This window comes from Pristiophorus japonicus, chromosome 1 (assembly GCF_044704955.1).
Source record: "Pristiophorus japonicus isolate sPriJap1 chromosome 1, sPriJap1.hap1, whole genome shotgun sequence".
Lineage (NCBI taxonomy): Eukaryota > Metazoa > Chordata > Chondrichthyes > Pristiophoridae > Pristiophorus > Pristiophorus japonicus.
Window position 1 is genome coordinate 465,383,211 of NC_091977.1, and position 21,892 is coordinate 465,405,102.

Sequence of the window (21,892 nt, forward strand, 5' to 3'; positions counted from 1 at the left end):
ATCTATCAGTTGGCCGACAAAAAAAAAGATGACAGACATGGCAGTGCATGCTCCCCTTTAATGGCAGCCGCACCGCTATTTTGCAAACACCGTAAACACAGAGCACTGACAGAAAAAACTGTCATGGGAACCGCATGCGGCTACAAGGATTTTTTACCTGAATTTTGCTTGCAGGGCAGGAGATCGGTGATGCTCGCTTTGATGACGTACTTAGGAGAGTTTGGCAGCAGCGGGGCGGAAAAACCACCGAGGAGAATTTCGCGAGCAGCGGCCATTTGATAGAAAATCAGTGGCCATTCGACACCGCTGCATGGCCGCCGATTTCTGATGGTAACAGTGTTATGTATGTAACCCTTAGCAACCTGTATCACACCACCACCAGAGGGTCTATCTGTTGGAGTCCCAGGGGATCCCAGCATGTGAAAATAATAATTGGTGACGAGGTAACCAACAACCGCGCGAAAATGCAAAAAATTGTTTGTATCCTGGAGAAGTTCTCAGAAGAGGACGATTGGGACGCCTTCATGGAGAGACTCCACCAATACTTCATGGCCAACGAGCTGGAAGGGGACAAGAATGCTGCCAAATGAAGGGCGATCCTCCTTACCGTCTGTGGGGCAACAACCTATGGCCTCACGAAAAATCTTCTAGCTCCGGTAAAACCAACAACCAAATCGTATGAAGAATTGTGTACACTGGTCTGGGAGCACCTAAATCCAAAGGAAAGCATTTTGACAGCGAGATATCGGTTCTACACGTGTCAACAGTCAGAGGGCCAGGAAGTGGCGAGCTACATCGCCGAACTAAGGCGCCTTGCAGGACATTGTGAATTTCATGGATTCCTTGAACAAATGCTTCGAGACTTTTTTGTGCTTGGCATTGGCCATGAGATAATCCTTCGCAAACTATTGACTGTTGAAATACAGAATCTGAGCAAAGCCATAATGATAGCCCAGGCATTTATGTCCACCAGCGATAACACCAAATAAATTTGCAGCATAAAGAGGTTTCGGCTAGTACTGTGCACAAAATAACGTCATTTTTGAGCAGGAATATACATCGCAGAACATACACGCCGGCTGCCTCACGACCTCAGATGACCCAAATGAATCGTTAATGTGAGGCAGAGAACACAGTGTTGGCATTGTGGAGGTGATCATCGGCCCCATCAATGCTGTTTCAAGCACTATGCGTGCAACCACTGCAGAACAATGGGACACCTCCAGACGAGCTGCAAATCCTGCAAACCAACACGTTGCAGAGGAAGATCGATCCATGGTGGATCAGGCTGAACTAGAGACTTGAACCGAGGAGGCAGAAGTGTACGTGCTCCACACCTTCACCACGAAATGTCCACCGATCATGTTAAAAGTTGAACTGAACGGAATTCCAGTATCCATGGAACTGGACACAGGTGCGAGTCAGTCCATAATGAGCAAAAAGGGCTTCGACAGGCTGTGGTGCAACAAGGCACACAGACCCAAGCTCAGCCCCATTCATACCAAGCTAAGAACTTACACCAAAGAGCTGATCCCTGTAATTGGCAGCGCAGAAGTCAAAGTCTCCTATGATGGAGCAGTGCACTAACTCCAACTATGGATCGTGCCAGGGGATGGCCCCACACTGTTCGGCAGAAGCTTGCTGGGAAAAATCTGCTGGAACTGGGACGACATTCGAGCGCTTTCGTCCGTCGATGATGCCTCATGCGCCCAGGTTCTGAGCAGATTCCCATCATTGTTCGAGCCAGGCATTGGAAGATTTTCGGGGGACGAAAGTGCAGATCCACTTGGTTGCCGGTATGCGACCCATCCACCACAAGGCATGGGCGGTACTGTATATGATGCGAGAGAAAGTGGAAATTGAGCTGGACAGGCTGCAGCGAGAAGGCATCATCACGCCAGTGGAATTCCACGAGTGGGCCAGTCTGATTGTCCCTGTACTCAAAGGTGGCGGCAGTCAGAATTTGTAGGGACTATAAAGTAACGATTAACCATTTTTCGCGACAGGACCAGTACCCGCTACCCAAGGCAGACGACCTATTTGCGACCCTGACTGGAGGAAAGACGTTCACCAAGTTGGAACTGACCTCGGCCTACATGATGCAGGAGCTGGAGGAATCTTCGAAAGGCCTCACCTGCATCAACATGCACAAAGGTCTGTTCATCTATAACAGATGCCCATTTGGGATTCGTTCGGCCGCGGCAATTTTCCAATGAAACATGGAGAGCCTGCTAAAGTTGATTCCACACACCGTGGTTTTCCAGGACGACATACTGGTCACAGGTCAAGACACCATCAAACACTGGAAGAATCTGGAAGAGGTTCTTAGTCGGCTAGATAGCGTGGGACTAAGGTTGAAACATTTGAAGTGTGTTTTCCTGGCACCAGAGGTCGAGTTCTTGGGAAGAAGAATCGCAGCAGACGGCATCAGACCCACCGACACCAAGACAGAGGCCATGAAGAACACGCCGAGACCACAGAACGTGACGGAGCTGCGGTCGTTCCTGGGACTCCTCAACTATTTCGGTAATTTCCTACCCAGGTTAAGCACCTTGCTAGAACCCCTACATGTGCTACTGCGCAAGGGAGACAACTGGGGTATGGGGGAATTCACAAAAGGCTGCCTTTGAGAAAGCCAGAAATCTGTTATGTTCAAACAAACTGCTTGTTCTGTATAACCCATGTAAACCATTAGTGCTAGCTTGCGATGCAGCGTCATACGGTGTCGGGTGTGTGTTACAACAAGCAAACGAATCGGGGATTTTGCAACCGGTCGCCTATGCATCCAGGAGTCTGTCCAAGGCCGAAAGGGCCTACAGCATGATTGAAAAAGAAGCTCTGGCGTGCATTTACGGAGTGAAAAAAATGCACCATTATTTGTTTGGTCTCAAGTTTGAGCTAGAAACTGACCATAAGCCGTTCATATCACCATTCTCAGAGAGCAAAAGGATTAACACCAATGCCTCTGCCCGCATCCAAAGATTGGCGCTCCTGCTGTTGGCATACAATGATATAATCCGCCATAGACCGGGCACAGAGAACTGCGCTGATGCTCTCAGTCGACTACCATTGCCCACTACCGGGGTGGAAATGGCACAGCCTGCAGACTTGCTCATGGTGATGGATTCATTCGAAAATGAAAAGTCACCCGTTACGGCCCACCAGATCAGGACCTGGACCAGCCAAGATCCTTTACTGTCCCTGGTAAAAAAAAAAACGTGTCCTCCATGGGAGCTGGTCCAGCGTCCCAGCGGAGATGCAGGAAGAGATTAAGCCGTTCAACAGACGCAAAGACGAAATCTCCTTACAGGCAGACTGTCTTTTGTGGGGTAATCGCTTGGTCTTGCCCAAGAAAGGCAGAGAAATGTTCATAGCACCCACCCAGGCATTGTAATGATGAAAACCATAGCCAGATCCCATGTGTGGTGGCCCGGCATTGACTCAGATTTAGAGCCATGCGTGCACCAGTGCAACACTTGCTCTCAGCTGAGCAATGCACCCAGAGAGGCACCCCCAAACCATGGTCTAGGATCCACATTGACTATGCGAGCCCATTTCTAGGCAAAATGTTCTTGGTTGTTGTGGATGTTTATTCAAAATGGATTGAATGTGTAATAATGTCTGTAAGCACGTCCACCTCCACCATCGAAAGCCTATGAACCATGTTTGCCACGCACGGCCTGCCTGATGTCCTAGTCAACGACACCAGTGTTTCACCAGTGGTGAATTCAAGGAATTCATGACGCGCAATGGGATCAAGCACGTCACATCTGCCCCGTTCAAGCTCGCATCCAACGGCCAGGCAGAACAGGCAGTTCAAACCATCAAGCAAAGCTTGAAACGTGTGTCGGAAGGCTCCCTGCAGACCCGACTGTCCCGAGTCCTGCTCAGCTACTGCACCGGACCCCACTCACTCACCCGGGTTCCCCCAGCCGAGCTGCTCATGAAAAGGATGCTCAAAACAAGGCTCTCTCTTGTCTACCCTGACCTCCATGATCACATCGAGGGCAGGCGGCATCAACAAAGCACGTACCATGATCATGCAAACTTGTCATGCGATATTGAGGTCAATGACACTGTATTTGTACTCAATTATGGACATGGTCCAAAATGGCTTGCTGGCACGGTCATAGCCAAAGAAGGGAATAGGGTGTTTCAGGTCAAATTGGCCAATGTACTAACATGCAGAAAGTATTTCGACCAAACCAAATTGCGGTTCACTAATAGCTACGAGCAACCCGAAGAGGGCACCACCAACTTCGACCCTCCAACACACACACAAGTGGCAACCGACATCACGGTGGACCACGAAGCTGAACTCACCATCCCCAGCAGCCCGGCAAGGCCAGCTGCCCAGCAGCCCAGTTGAAGAACCAACCAACCTACCCACACCTGCATTTGTACCGAGACGATCGACAAGGGAACGAAAAGCCCCAGATAGACTCACCCTGTAAATAAGTGTGCTACTGACTTTATGAGGGAGTGATGTTATGTATGTAACCCTTGCATCTGTATCACACCACCACCAGAGGGCCCACCTGTTGGAGTCCCAAGGGATCCAGCATCCCTTGGGAGCACTGTATATAAGCAGGCCACCCACGAGGTACCTGCACTTTGGAGTCTAATTAAAGGAGCTAAGGTCACACTTACTCATTGCATACAGTACTCAGTTTCATCCTTTATTGTGAACATAATAAACAGGTCTTATCGGGAAGCTGAATTTTGGCCCCGATGTCTTTCAAGATCTCACCACTACTGGTAAATGGAAAGATTCCTGACTTCAAAGGTTTATCTGAGCTAAACAACTAAAAATAAAATCAAATAAATAATCTAGCGGCCCAATTTAGCTCCAGACCAGTTTCCAATGGGTGAAAAGTGGTGTGAATTAGAAACTCACCGGTTGCTGAAGAAATCAGGCCTCAGGTACTTCAACTCTCAGGCCTTATTCTGCATCGGGGGGAGGGGGCGGGGGCGGAAACTCAGTGGGAGGCCACACGCTAACAGCAGTTTTTTTCTTTAATTCATTCCTGGGATGTGGGCATCGCTGGCAAGGCCAGCTTTTATTGCCCATCCCCAATTTCCCTTGAGAAGGTGGTGGTGAGCCACCTTCTCGAACTACTGCAGTATTATTGTTGATTTTTGTTATTGTATGTGGCGGGATCGTTCGTTAGGGCCTTCCCATGTGTGCCTTGCATTGGAAAGAATGTAAGAATTAGAAGCAGGAGTAGGCCATAAGGCCCTTCGAGCTTGCTCCACCATTCAATACGATCATGGCTGGTCTTTGACCTCAACTCCACTTTCCCGCCCGATCTCCATATTCCTTGATTTCCCTAGAGTCCAAAAATCTACCTATCTCAGCATTGAATGACTCAGCATTTACAGCCCTATAGGGTAGAGAATTCCAAAGATTCACAACCCACTGAGTGAAGAAATTCCTCCTCATCTCAGTCTTATGGCCAACCCCTTATCCTGAGACCATGATGCCTAGTTCTAGACACTCGAGCCTGGTGAAACAATCTCCCAGCATCTACCCTGTCAACCCCCCCTCAGAATCTGATATATTTCAATGGGAGGATGGAAGCAAGACTGCACAAGGTTTGTGGGAATGGAAGAGCTTTCTGCTCCTTTTGGCCCCACGAGCACAGTAAAAATTGATATTAAAACTATATTGAGAAGTATACAAAAGACAGGAAACAAAATTAAGGAGCAGCTGATACAAAAGGAGAGGGCAAGTGAGAAAAGAGCATGAGACTGCTCAATCTTTCTTGATCGTTGAATCCTCACAATTCTGGGAACATCTTTGTAAAGACTTTATGCACTTTCTCCAGTGCTTCAAAGATCTTTTTGTAGTATGGAGACCAGAATTGCACTCCACGTGTAATTTAAATAAAGTTCTAAATAGATTAAATATTACCTCCCTGCTTTTGTATTCTATTTTGCTCAAAATACATGAGAAAAGGAAAGAGAATGAAGGAGACAAATAAAATGAAAAATAATGACAGAGAAAGAGAAAAAAGACAAAAATAGAATTCGGGGACAAATATAGATAGTTATTTGGAGTGGAGACATAGTTTCTTTCTCATTTATGTCTGTGTGAATTGCAAGAGATCAACTCTAATAGTACATAAGAACATAAGAATTAGGAGCAGAAGCAGGTCATTCGGCCCCTCGAGCCTGCTCCACCATTCAATAAGATCATGGCTGATCTTCTGACCTCAACTGCACTTTCCTGCACTATCCCCATATCCCTTGATTCCCATTGTGCGCTTCATAGTATAAAGCATATTTATTGACTTACAGTGAGATATGTCACTGGAAATCTGCTTGCATATGCAAAAATAAATTGTCTCGATTTAATCAGATTCATCAAATTAATGAGAGTAAATCGAGTGGACCTGATCAGAAAATTGGGTGCAGGCCTTGGAGAGGTTGCTAGCATAGTACTAAGGATGAGGGACTTCAGTTATGTGGGGAGACGAGAGAAGCTGTGATTGTTCTTCTTTGAACAGATATGGTTAAGGAGAGATTTAATAGAGGTATCCAAAATTAAGAAGGGTTTTGACTACATAGGGAGAAACTACTTCCACTGGCAGAAGGGTCGGTAACCAGAGGACACAATTTTAAAATAATTGTCAAAAGAATCAGGGGGTTCGGGGGCAGGGTGGGGCGGGAGATGAATATTTTTTTTATTATGCAGCGTGTTGTTACAGCTTGTAATGCACTGCCTGAAAAGGTGGTGGAAACAGATTCAATAATAACTTTCAGAAGGGAATTGGACATACACTTGAAAAAGGAAACATTTGCACGGCAATGTGGAAAGAACAGGGGAGTGGGACTAATTGGATAGCTCTTTCAAACAGCCAGCACAGGCATGATGGACCTTCTTCTGTGCTGTATGATTCTGTAATGTTGACTCATTTTTACCCATTTAGAGGCTCTGAGTACATTTCTGAAAGTATTCATGCAGTACTCAGCTGTTTATGGACAGCTATGCGCATGTTAATGCATAATGCCATGAAGATATATTACAGTGGAGGAGTTAAACAAACACGGCAGGGGGATGGGAACCTAAGCAGGGAGACGAGGGAAATAAATGCAGGCAGAAGCAAAAGATAGAAAGGAGAATAGTAAAAGTGGAGGGCAGAGAAACCCAAGGCAAAAAACAAAAAGGGCCACATTACAGCAAAATTCTAAATGGGCAAAGTGTGTTAAAAAGACAAGCCTGAAGGCTCTGTGCTTCAATGCGAGGAGTATTCGGAATAAGGTGGATGAATTAACTGCGCAGACATCAGTTAACGGGTATGATGTAATTGGCATCACGGAGACATGGCTCCAGGGTGACCAAGGCTGGGAACTCAACATCCAGGGGTATTCAACATTTAGGAAGGATAGACAGAAAGGAAAAGGAGGGGGGCGGTGGTGATGTTGCTGGTTAAAAAGGAAATTAATGCAATAGTAAGGAAGGACATTGGCTTTGATGATGTGGAATCTGTATGGGTGGAGCTACGGAATACCAAAGGAAAGAAAACATTAGTGGGAGTGTGTACAGACCACCAAACAGCAGTTAATGATGATGAGGACAGCATCAAACAAGAAATTAAGAATGCATGCATTAAAGGTACAACAGTTATCTGTATATTGATTGGGCTAACCAAACTGGTAGCAATGCGGTGGAGGAGGATTTCCTGGAGTGTATTAGGGATGGTTTTCCAGACCAATATGTCGAGGAACCAACTAGAGGGCTGGCCATCCTAGACTGGGTGAGGTGTAATGAGAAAGGACCAATTAGCAATCTTGTTGTGCGAGGCCCCTTGGGAAGAGTGACCATAACATGGTAGAATTCTTTATTAAGGTGGAGAGTGACACAGTTAATTCGGAAACTAGGGTCCTGAACTTAAGGAAAGCTAACTTCGATGGTATGAGATGTGAATTGGTTAGAATAGACTGGTGAATGATACTTAAAGGGTTGACGGTGGATAAGCAATGGCAAACATTTAAAGATCACATGGATGAACTTCGGCAATTGTACATCCCTGTCTGGAGTAAAAATAAAACGGAGAAGGTGGCTCAACCGTGGCTAACAAGGGAAATTAAGGATAGTGTTAAAACCAAGGAAGAGGAATATAAATTGGCTAGAAAAAGCAACAAACCTAAGGATTGGGAGAAATTTAGAATTCAACAGAGGATGACTAAGGGTTTACTTAAGAGGGGGCAAAATAGAGTACATAGAAACATAGAAAATAGGTGCAGGAGCAGGCCATTCAGCCCTTCTAGCCTGCACCGCCATTCAATGAGTTCATGGCTGAACATGAAACTTCAGTACCCCCTTTCTGCTTTCTCGCCATACCCCTTGATTCCCCCGAGTAGTAAGGACTTCATCTAACTCCCTTTTGAATATATCTAGTGAATTGGCCTCAACCACTTTCTGTGGTAGAGAATTCCACAGGTTCACCACTCTCTGGGTGAAGAAGTTTCTCCTCATCTCGGTCCTAAATAGCTTACCCCTTATCCTTAGACTGTGACCCCTGGTTCTGGACTTCCCCAACATTGGGAACATTCTTCCTGCATCTAACCTGTCTAAACCCATCAGAATTTTAAACGTTTCTATGAGGTCCGCTCTCATTCTTCTGAACTCCAGTGAATACAAGCCCAATTGATCCAGTCTTTCTTGATAGGTCAGTCCCACCATCCCGGGAATCAGTCTGATGAATCTTCGCTGCACTCCCTCAATAGCAAGAATGTCCTTCCTCAAGTTAGGAGACCAAAACTCCAGGTGTGGCCTCACCAAGGCCCTGTACAACTGTAGCAACACCTCCCTGCCCCTGTACTCAAATCCCCTCGCTATGAAGGCCAACATGCCATTTGCTTTCTTAACCGCCTGCTGTACCTGCATGCCAACCTTCAATGACTGATGTACCATGACACCCAGGTCTCATTGCACCTTCCCTTTTCCTAATCTGTCACCATTCAGATAATAGTCTGTCTCACTGTTTTTACCACCAAAGTGGATAACCTCACATTTATCCACATTATACTTCATCTGCCATTCATTTGCCCACTCACCTACCTATCCAAGTCGCTCTGCAGCCTCATAGCATCCTCCTCGCAGCTCACACTGCCACCCAACTTAGTGTCATCCGCAAATTTGGAGATACTACATTTAATCCCCTCGTCTAAATCATTAATGTACAATGTAAACAGCTGGGGCCCCAGCACAGAACCTTGCGGTACCCCACTGGTCACAGCCTGCCATTCTGAAAAGTACCCATTTACTCCTACTCTTTGCTTCCTGTCTGACAACCAGTTCTCAATCCACGTCAGCACACTACCCCCAATCCCATGTGCTTTAACTTTGCACATTAACCTCTTGTGTGGGACCTTGTCGAAAGCCTTCTGAAAGTCCAAATATACCACATCAACTGGTTCTCCTTTGTCCACTTTACTGGAAACATCTTCAAAAAATTCCAGAAGATTTGTCAAGCATGATTTCCCTTTCACAAATCCATGCTGACTTGGACCTATCATGTCACCATTTTCCAAATGCGCTGCTATGTCATCCTTAATAATTGATTCCATCATTTTACCCACTACTGAGGTCAGGCTGACCGGTCTATAATTCCCTGTTTTCTCTCTCCCTCCTTTTTTAAAAAGTGGGGTTACATTGGCTACCCTCCACTCGATAGGAACTGATCCAGAGTCAATGGAATGTTGGAAAATGACTGCCAATGCATCCGCTATTTCCAAAGCCACCTCCTTAAGTACTCTGGGATGCAGCCCATCAGGCCCTGGGGATTTATCGGCCTTCAATCCCATCAATTTCCCCAACACAATTTCCCGACTAATAAAGATTTCCCTCAGTTCCTCCTCCTTACTAGACCCTCTGACCCCTTTTATATCTGGAAGGTTGTTTGTGTCCTCCTTAGTGAATACCGAACCAAAGTACTTGTTCAATTGGTCTGCCATTTCTTTGTTCCCCGTTATGATTTCCCCTGATTCTGACTGCAGGGGACCTACGTTTGTCTTTACTAACCTTTTTCTCTTTATATACCTATTGAAACTTTTGCAATCCGCCTTAATGTTCCCTGCAAGCTTCTTTTCGTACTCCATTTTCCCTGCCCTAATCAAACCCTTTGTCCTCCTCTGCTGAGTTCTAAATTTCTCCCAGTCCCCGGGTTCGCTGCTATTTCTGGCCAATTTGTATGCCACTTCCTTGGCTTTAATACTATCCCTGATTTCCCTTGATACGCCAGACAGGAATGTACAATTGGTGTAGTTCATCCATGCGGTCTCTAAATGTCTGCCATTGCCCAGCCACAGTCAACCCCTTAAGTATCATTCACCAATCTATCCTAGCCAATTCACGCCTCATACCTTCAAAGTTACCCTTCTTTAAGTTCTGGACCATGGTCTCTGAATTAATTGTTTCATTCTCCATCCTAATGCAGAATTCCACCATATTATGGTCACTCTTCCCCAAGGGGCCTCGCACAATGAGATTGCTAATTAATCCTCGCTCATTACACAACACCCAGTCTAAGATGGCCTCCCCCCTAGTTGGTTCCTCGACATATTGGTCTAGAAAACCATCCCTTATGCACTCCAGGAACTCCTCCTCCACCATATTGCTTCCAGTTTGGCTAGCCCAATCTATGTGCATATTAAAGTCACCCATTATAACTGCTGCACCTTTATTGCATGCACCCCTAATTTCCTGTTTGATGTCCTCCCCAACATCACTACTACTGTTTGGAGGTCTGTACACAACTCCCACTAACCTTTTTTGCCCTTTGGTGTTCTGCAGCTCTACCCATATAGATTCCACATCATCCAAGCTAATGTCTTTCCTAACTATTGCATTAATCTCCTCTTTAACCAGCAATGCTACCCCACCTCCTTTTCCTTTTATTCTATCCTTCCTGAATGTTGAATACCCCTGGATGTTGAGTTCCCAGCCCTGATCATCCTGGAGCCACGTCTCCGTAATCCCAATCACTTCATATTTGTTAACATCTATTTGCACAGTTAATTCATCCACCTTATTGCGGATACTCCTTGCATTAAGACACAAAGCCTTCAGGCTTGTTTTTTTTAACACCCTTTGTCCTTTTAGAATTTTGCTGTACAGTGGCCCTTTTTGTTCTTTGCCTTGAGTTTCTCTGCCCTCCACTTTTCCTCATCTCCTTTCTGTCTTTTGCTTTTGCCTCCTTTTTGTTTCCCTCTGTCTCCCTGCATTGGTTCCCATCCCCCTGCCATATTAGTTTAACTCTTCCCCAACAGCACTAGCAAACATTCCCCCTAGGATGAGAGGAAGCTTGCAGGGAACATAAAAACCGACTGCAAAAGCTTCTATAAATATTTGAACAGAAAAAGATTAGTGAAGAACATAGGTCCTTTGCAGTCGGATTCAGGTGAATTTATAATGGGGAACAAAGAAATGGCAGACCAAATGAACAAATAACCTTCCGAATGTACGAGGGGACAGTGGGTCTAGTGAGAAGGAGGAACTGAAGGATATCGTTATCAGGTGGGAAATTGTGTTAGGGAAATTGATGGGACTGAAGGCCAATAAACCCCCGGGGCCTGATAGTCTGCATCCCAGAGTAAATAAGGAAGTGGCCCTAGAAATAGGGATGCATTGGTGATCATTTTTCAACAGTCTATCGACTCTTGATCAGTTCCTATGGACTGGAGGGTAGCTAATGTAACACCACTTTTAAAAAAGGAGGGAGAGAGAAAATGGGTAATTATAGACTGGTTCGCCTGACATCAGTGGTGGGGAAAATGTAGGAATCAATCATTAAGGATGAAATAGCAGTGCATTTGGAAAGCAATGACAGGATCGGTCCAAATCAGCATGGATTTATGAAAGGGAAATTATGCTTGACAAATCATCTGGAATTTTTTGAGGATGTAACTAGCAGAGTGGACAAGGGAGAACCAGTGGATGTGATGTATTTGGACTTTCAAAAGGCTTTTGACAAGGTCCCGCACAAGAGATTGGTGTGCAAAATCAAAGCACATGGTATTGGGGGTAATGTACTGACATGGATAGAGAACTGGTTGGCAGACAGGAAGCAGAGAGTCGGGATAAACTGGTCCTTTTCAGAATGGCAGACAGTGACTAGTGGAGTGCCGCGGGGCTCAGTGTTGGGACCCCAGCTCTTTACAATATACATTAACGATTTAGATGAAGGAATTGAGTGTAATATCTCCAAGTTTGCAGATGACACTAAACTGGGTGGTGGTGTGAGCTGCGAGGAGGAGGCTAAGAGTCTGCAGGGTGACTTGGGCAGGTTAGGTGAGTGGGCAAATGCATGGCAGATGCAGTATAATGTGTTTAAATGTGAGATTATCCATTTTGGGGGCAAAAACACGAAGGCAGAATATTATCTGAATGGCGGCAGATTAGGAAAAGGAGAAGTGCAACGAGACCTGGGTGTCATGGTTCATCAGTCATTAAAAGTTGGCATGCAGGCACAGCAGGCGGTGAAGAAGACAAATGGTATATTGGCCTTCATAGCTAAGGGATTTGAGTATAGGAGCAAGGAGGTCTTACTGCAGTTGTACAGGGACTTAGTGAGGCCTCACCTGGAATATTGTGTTCAGTTTTGGTCTCCTAATCTGAGGAAGGACGTTCTTGCTATTGAGGGAGTACAGCGAAGGTTCACCAGACTGATTCCAGGGATTGCTGGACTGTCATATGAGGAGAGACGGGATCAACTGGGCCTTTATTCACTGAAGTTTAGAAGGATGAGAGGGGATCGCATAGAAACGTTTCTGATTCTGACGCGACTGGACAAGTTGGATGCGGGAAGAATGTTTCCGATGTTGGGGAAGTCCAGAACCAGGGGACATAGTCTTTGGATAAGGGGTGGGCCATTTAGGACTTAGATGAGAAGAAACTTCTTCACTCAGATAGTTGTTAACCTGTGGAATTCCCTGCCGCAGAGTGTTGTTGATGCTAGTTCATTGGTTATATTCAAGTGGGAGTTAGATATGGCCCTTACGGCTAAAGGGATCAAGGGATATGGAGAGAAAGCAGGAAAGGGGTACTGAGGGAGTGATCAGCCATGATCTTATTGAATGGTGGTGCAGGCTCGAAGGGCCGAATGGCCTACTCCTGCACCTATTTTCTGTGTTTCGATGTTTCTACCCGCCCATTTAACGCTGATTCATTCATTTACCCACATAAATTAAACATCCAGGGTTGCTCGGTGCCAAAATACAAAGGATTTAGGAGTGACATTGAAGCTTTGATGGGTCATTGCTGAAGCTTTGCTTTTATTTGTTTCTTTTCTATTGCCACGAAGGTCTTTCCAGAGGCTTTCTGGCAATTCCAATGGTGCTCCCTTGTTATACTCCTGCTGCCATAAGGCCACAATGTTCCTATATCTGCTTTTTGGAGAAAAGAGGATGATCAGCAGAGTGATGCCAGGTAGATCAGTCTGCACTTGAAGCACTCTGCAGCAACCCGCCAGTACACTTACACCAGAATATATAGGCAGAGATGCAAGTACCGCCACCTGTCTGAGTGGCTGTTAAAATTACAACCACTCTCAACTTTTGTGTGTCAGGTTGTTTTAACCTACCACTAGAGACTATATAAATATCTACCATTAGCTGTGCATAGCTGTGTGAACCCAGTGTTTAGATTGTTCTTCATGGAGCACCAATTGCAGCACAAAGCTCTGAAATTGTACAGAGTGGCAGGACTTGCGAAGCTGTAAGGGGCTACAGATTGCGCCCACTTGGCCATACGTGCTTCATTACACAATGTAACTATCTACATGGCTTGCGAAGAATTCCATTCTCTCAATGTTCAGCAAGTCCACAACGATAGCATCGCAATATGCAACCAAATGTTCATTTTCCTAACACCTTATGTCAGCTTCATTTTCAGGCAGCACACAATGCCACTAATATTTGATCCTGAAAAGAAAATTGCAAGATGACTTCTGGGCGATCTGGAAGCATGACTCAGGACACAAAGTGCAAACCCTGGACAGCAGCAAAGCACAGATATAATAAGGAGTATTTCTTGATAAGAGTTACCCATCAAACCATTCGCATTTTGAAGGTGCATAGATTGATCTGAGAGTGTCCTGCAATACCAATTAATTTCCAAGATTTTTGCTGCTCACTGCATGCTGCACAACTGGAAAAGGATCCATCATTAAGAAGATCATGGAAGAGGCAGTCCCGCAACATCAGGTGAAGTAAGGACACCAGCAAGAGGAATTGGAGTTGCATGAAGAGAACACTTGACCAAATGCAACAAAAAAATGTGCAGCTCTTATACTACAGCCTTAAACTAAGCATAAACTAAAACAAACCATAAAGATCGGTCATCTTTGAGTTCAGCTATGATTTAATCCTCCAGACAACATTCACACTGCCTTCCAGATTGACAACAGATGGTAAGCAGAATGTAAGCTGTAGCAAGTAACAATACTAATGGAATGTACAGTGATGAAGTTAAATTATACTTTGGTTTGGAAATTCCTTGGAGCTGCTCCTGTTTTACCACCGTAACTTTGCTGGAGGTGTGGTGGAAACCCCATAATTCCCAGTATATAGTTTGCGCTTAAACTGAACATCTAAGGGGTAATCTTTTTGATTTTTCACTCATTATTGGAGAGATTCACCTGCTCGAAGTATATACCCTGCATAGGAAATTCAGACCGTACTGCATACAAAGTATTGTGTTCCTAACACAGATGAGACTGCACACAGGGAGGTTAAAGTAATAGTGACCTCAGTCTTTATTAAGACACTCCAGAGTGAGGAACAGGCTTTAGGGGCCGGCTTATATGCAGTGCTCAGGCTTCAGGGGATGAGCTCCCTGGTGGCGGAACATGGGAGTGTATGCTTTACAGATGCACAACATCACTCCCCGAAAAGTCAAGGTGAAAACTATTTACAAGGTGAGGCGGTCGGGAGCCTTTCTTTCCCTGGTGGACCGCCTCGGTACAAATGTCTGTTCTGGTGTGTTGGCTGTGCCCTCGCTGGGCTGGCGTGTTGTTGGCCCTGCAGGGCTGCTGGGTGAGCCTGGCCTTCCTGGGCTGTTGGGCGTGATGGGTTCGATTTCCTGGTCCGAGGTGGTGTCGTTAATCCTTTGGGTGTGTGTTGTGGGCTCGAAAAAGGTGATGTCTGCTGTGGGCTGTTCAGGGCAGTCTGTGAACCGCAGCCTCGTTTGGTCCAGGTGCTTTCTGCAAATTTGCCCATTGTCTAGTTTGACTACAAACACCCTACTCCCTTCTTTAGCTATCACCATGCACGCGACCCACTTGGGACCATGTCCATAGTTTAGCACATACACAGGGTCTTTCAGATCAATTTCCCGTGACACAGTGGCACGATCATCGTTTACATTTTGTTGCTGCCGCCTGCTCTCTACCTGATCATGCAGGTTGGGGTGAACCAGCGAGAGTCTGGTCTTAAGTGTCCTTTTCATGAGTAGCTCAGCCGGGGGCATCCCTGTGAGCGAGTGGGGTCTCGTGCGGTAGCTGAGCAGTACTCGGGGCAGGCAGGTTTGGAGTGCGCCTTCTGTGACTCGTTTAAGGCTCTGTTTGATTGTTTGTACTGCCTGCTCTGCCTGCCCATTGGAGGCTGGTTTAAACGGGGCCGAGGTGGCATGTTTGATCCCATTGCATGTCATGAATTCTTTAAATTTGGCACTGGTGAAAATGGCCCGTTGTCACTGACCAGTATGTCAGGCAGGCCATGGGTGGCAAACATGGCCCTCAGGCTTTCAATGGTGGCGGTGGCGGTGCTTCTCGACATTATTTCACATTCAATCCATTTTGAAAAAGCATCCACCACCACCAGGAACATTTTACCAAGAAACAGGCCCGCATAGTCGACATGGATCCTTGACCATGGTCTGGAGGGCCAGGACCACAAACTTAGTGATGCCTCTCTGGGCGCGTTGCTCAACTGAGCACACACGCTGCATTGCCGTACACAGGACTCTAAGTCAGAGTCGATACTGGGCCACCACACGTGGAATCTGGCTATCGCTTTCATCATTACTATACCCGGGTGTGTGCTGTGGAGATCCGAGATGAACGTCTCCCTGTCCTTTTTGGGTAGCATTACGCGGTTACCCCACAACAGGCAGTGTGCCTGAATGGACAGCTCGTCCTTTCGCCGCTGGAATGGCTTGATTAGCTCTTGCATTTCAAGGGGAATGCTGGCCCAGCTCCCATGCGTACACAGTTTTTTACGAGGGACAGCAGAGGATCTTGGCTGGTCCAAGTTATTATCTGGCAGGCCGTGACAGGTGATTTATCATTTTCAAACGCTTCCATGACCATCAACAAGTCTGCGGGCTGCGCCACCATCAACAAGTTTGCAGGCTGCACCATTTCCACCCCCGTGGTAGGCAATGGTAGCCGACTGAGAGCATCCGCACAGTTCTCGGTGCCTAGCCTGTGGTGGATGGTATAGTTATACGCTGATAGCGCGAGTGCCTGCCTTTGTATGCGGGCTGAGGCATTAGTATTTATTCCCTTGTTTTCAGCGAACAGGGATATGAGGGGTTTGTGTTCGGTTTCCAGCTCAAATTTGAGGCCAAACAGGTACTTATGCATTTTCTTTACCCTGAACACACACGCTAATGCCTCTTTCTCAATCATGCTGTAGGCCCTCTCGGCCTTCGACAAGCTCCTTGACCATAGTCTGGAGGGCCAGGACCACAAACTTAGTGATGCCTCTCTGGGCGCGTTGCTCAACTGAGCACACACGCTGCATTGCCGTACACAGGACTCTAAGTCAGAGTCGATACCAGGCCACCACACATGGGATCTGTCTATCGCTTGCATCATTACTATACCCGGGTGTGTGCTGTGGAGATCCGAGATGAACGTCTCCCTACCCTTTTTAGGTAGCACTACGCGGTTACCCCACAACAGGCAGTCTGCCTGAATGGACAGCTCGAACAGCTATATTAGCTCTTGCATTTCAACGGGGATGCTGGCCCAGCTCCCATGCCATACACAGTTTTTTACCAGGGATAGCAGAGGATCTTGGCTGGTCCAAGTCCGAATCTGGCGGGCCATGACAGGTGATTTATCATTTTCAAACGCTTCCATGACCATCAACAAGTCTGCGGGCTGCGCCACCATCAACAAGTTTGCAGGCTGCGCCATTTCCACCCCCGTGGTGGGCAATGGTAGCCGACTGAGAGCATCCACACAGTTCTCGGTGCCTGGCCTATGGCGGATGTTATAGATATACGCTGATAGCACGAGTGCCTACCTTTGTATGCGGGCTGAGGTATTAGTGTTTATCCCCTTGTTTTCAGTGAACAGGGATATGAGGGGCTTGTGATTGGTTTTCAGCTCAAATTTGAGGCCAAACAAGGACTGATGCATTTTCTTTACCCCGAACACACACGCTAATGCCTCTTTCGCAATCATACTGTAGGCCCTCTCGGCCTTAGACAAGCTCCTGGAGGCATAGGCAACAGGTTGCAACTTCCCCGCAACGTTAGCTTGTTGTAATACACACCCGACTCCGTACGATGACGCATCACATGCTAGCACAAGTCTTTTACACGCGTTATACAATACAAGCAGCTTGTTGGAGCATAAAATATTTCTGGCTTTCTCAAAAGCAATTACTTTGTTTTTTTCCCCATACCCAGTTCTCAACTTTGCGCAATAACACATGTAGGGGCTCTAAGAGGGTGCTTAACCCTGGTAGGAAGTTACCAAAATAGTTGAGGAGTCCCAGGAACGACCGCAGCTCCGTGACGTTCTGTGGCCTGGGCGCGTTCCTGATAGCCTCTGTCTTGGCGTCTGTAGGCCGAATGCCATCCGCCATGATCTTTCTCCCCAAAAACTCCACTTCTGTTGCCATGAAGGCATATTTCGACCTCTTCAGCCGCAGCCCTACGCGATCCAGTCGCTGGAGGACCTCCTCCAGGTTTTGTAGGTGCTCGACGGTGTCCCGACCCATGACCTATATGTCATCCTGAAAAACCACCATACGTGGTACCGACTTGAGTAGGCTCTCCATGTTACTCTAGAAGATCGCTGCAGCCGACCGAATTCCAACCGGGCATCTGTTGTAGATGAACAGTCCCTTGTGCGTGTTGATGCAGGTGAGACCCTTCGAAGACTCCTCCAGCTTCTGCGTCATGTAGGCTGAAGTCAGGTCGAGCTTGGTGAATGTCTTGCCTCCTGCCAGCGTCGCAAATAGGTCATCTGCCTTAGGTAGCGGGTATTGGTTCTGTAGTGAGAAACGGTTAATAGTTACTTTATAATCGTCGCAAATCCTGACCGTGCCATCACTTTTGAGTACTGGAACAATCAGACTGGCCCACTCACTGAATTGCACTGGGGAGATGATGCCTTCGCGTTGCAGCCTGTCCAGCTCGATTTCCACTCTCTGCCTCATCATGTGAGGTACTGCTTGCGCCTTGTGGTGAATGGGTCGTGCCTCTGGGACCAAATGGATCCATACCTTCGCCCCGGAAAGGTTTCCAATGCCTGGCTCAAAAAGGGAAGGAAATTTGTTAACAACCTGGGTACATGAGGCCTCATCAACATGTGATAGCGCTCAGATGTCATTCCAGTTCCAGTGGATTTTGCCCAGCCAGCTCCTTCCAAGCAGTGTGGGGCCATCGCCCAGGACAATCCAGAGTGGCAGTTCGTGCACCGTGCCCTCGTAGATGACCTTGACCATGGCGCTGCCCAGGACAGTGATGAGCTCTTTGGTGTACATTCTCAGTTTTGTGTGGATGGGGCTCAGGGCTGGTCTGAGTGCCTTGTTGCATCACAGTCTCTCAAACATCTTTTTACTCATGATGGATTGCCTAGCGCCAGTGTCCAGTTCCATGGCTACGGGTAAGCCATTCAATTTTACATTTAGCATTATAGGTGGATATTTCATCGAAAATGTGTGCACCCCGTGTGCTTCAGCATCTGCCTCCTCTCTCTGAGGCTCGAAATTGCTTTGATCCACCATGGACCGATCTTCCTCTGCCACATGGTAATTAGCAGGTTTTGCAGAGCTTGCAGCTCTTCTGCAAGCTCGTTGGAGGTGCCCCATTGTTCCACAGCTCTTGCAAACATACCCTTTGAAGAAGCATGAATAGGCTGAATGGAAGCCTCCACAACGCCAACAAGGTGTGAATTGCCTTGCATTCATCCTTTGTTGCGGACTCTGAGTCATCTGGGTCACCTGAGGCCTGCTGGTAGTTGCAGACTCGTGGTTTCTGCCCTGTACATTTCTGCTCGCAAACACAGTTCCAGTTAATTTATGAACATTGCTAGCACTTGTGTGCTGAGAGATTTGTTTGGTGTTGTCACTGGTGGACATAAACGCCCGTTCTATCGCAATGGCCATACTGAGGGTCGGTGTCTCTACAGTCAAAAGTTTTCGTAGGATGGTCTCGTGGCCAATGCCCAGTACAAAAAAGTCTCTGAGCATTTGCTCTAGGTAACCATCACCTCACATTGTCCTGCAGGTCACCTTAGCTCGGCGACATAGCTCGCCACTTCCTGACCTTCAGATCGCTGGCACATGTGGAACCGATACCTCGCCATCAGCACGCTCTCCCTCAGGTTAAGATGCTCCCGAACTAGTGTACACAGCTCCTCATACGACTTATCTGTGGGTTTCACCGGGGCTATAAGATTCTTCATGAGGCTGTAGGTCGGTGCCCCGCAGACCGTGAGGAGGACTCCTTTTTGCAGCGTTTCCTTCTTCGTCCAGCTCGTTGGCTACAAAGTACTGGTCTAGCCATTCGACATCGGCTTCCGAGTCCCCACCATCTGAGAACTTCTCCAGGATGCCCACAGTATGTTGCATCTTTGCGTTGGATTCGTATACTCATCGCCAGTTATTGTGTTCCTAACACAGATGAGACTGCACACAGGGAGATTAAAGTAACAGTGACCTCAGTCTTTATTTAGACACTCCAGAGTGAGGAACAGGCCTTAGGGGCCGGCTTATGTACAGTGCTCCGAAGGGATGCTGGGATCCCTTGGGACTTCAGGGGTTGCACTCTCTGGTGGCGAAACATGGGAGTGCATGCTTTACAGATACACAACACAAAGCGTGGTCCAAAATGGGTTTTCAAAAGGCTTTTAATGACAGAGAGAGCTCCAGATGGTATAGCTAAAGTGGCTGAAGGCTCTGACATCAATAGTGGAATGGAGGAAAGTGGGTATACACGGGAGGCCAGAGTCGAAGGATCAGAGTGAATGTGGGACTGCAAGGAGGTGCAGAAATAAAGGGATATGTGGCCCTGACCAGATTTGTAGATGAAGGCAAGAATTTTAAATTTTAAACTCTGGGGAGACTTGTGGCTTGATAGTAATCCCCCCACTCCCTCCTCCCCTCCCATGCCACAATGGGCGGGAGGAGGTTGTGGGGAGTTAAACCGTAAAAGACACAAAATGCAAACACAATCCATCGCATACACATTTGTCACCATTTTTACAGCAGCGGATAGCATGGCGTGTGAATATCCCATCTTGGAGAAGTGGAATACTTAATTAGCATATTTAAATCAGGTTATCAGGCTCCCACAATACAATGATTTAAATTGAAGGCTTGGGAAACTTGACAGCAAAATGGAGATGGGATCTGGCAGCTCCAGAAGGCAAGTGACTTTGATAGCACTCTTTTTGGGTCAAGATGAGCAGGAATGCTCCCACCGACCCCTCAAGCAAATCTTCTGCCACGATTGACTGACCCCCACCCCCAGACCGCACCTCCCCCTCACCAAACCCATCATCTCTTCCAGTTTCGCTCCCCCCCCCCCGCAGCAACCCCACTAACCCACGATGTTTCTCGTTTGCCTGGGATCACTACCAAATGACCCTGGCTGCGACCTTCTGCCTGGCAGCGGTCAGGCTGTCAATTTAGCCAGTTTGCCAGCTGGGCAACAGAGTAAAAAAAATTTAATGAGGTCCTACCATTAAATTCAGCACAACCCCTGCACTCCTGGCAGTTTCTGGTTCCCCACGCTCATAAACATGCTCCCCCATGCCCTCCCTGTTAAAATTGGGCTGCGTGGTAATGCTGATTTGCGCCTACAAATAAGGACATTGCACTGGAAATATTGACAGGCTACGTCAACACATAGACAGACGGTGTGTATGACCTCCATCTTGCGACCTAACCAAGGATTAGTAATATTGAAAGCAAGTTAAAGCTGTAACTGATAAATTTACCTTTTGGGGTGCAGGCCCAGCACTCTGCTACTAGAATCAGAATGCAAGCCACAATCCACTCTCTAAAGATCCAACTATAAAATCTTCATACAATGAACATCTGAATTATGAATTATCAGTTGTGTTTTGTAATAAAAATATGGACATTCATATAATCACAATCAAATTACACCAAGTTTTATTATCAAGAGTTAATACCACAGATTGAAAGCATTATCTAGATATAAGCTCTGACTTTAAACCATCCCAGCGCGAACAGGCCAGGCGGGTTGTTAAAATGACGGTGGGGGGATGGCCGGGGTCGGCTTGTGACATAATCCTGAGGGTTCCAGTGCCTTGTCATTTTAACCAGGCAGAATTCAGACACAGGAGGGTTGCCCACCCCAGGCAGACGGGGGTCTCCTTAACATAGGCCTGATGGTCTTTATTGCACCATAATGTGATTTTAACTGTAGAAATCGAGAAGCCCACAGAGCACTAAAGCTGCCAGTGAAACCTGGCGGGAGGCAGGAGACTGGCCAGTAGAGGCCAAGGTTATTTTTTTTTTAAGTCTGTGAGGATTCCTTGTGGGCTAAGATTATTCTTCTGCTACCACAAGGAATCCTCAAGCCTCCCTAACCCCGGTCTTCCCTCTCACTACCAACACCGTCATCTGATGGTAAACCCCCCTCCCACCCACCACAGCTCTAACCTTTTTGACACAG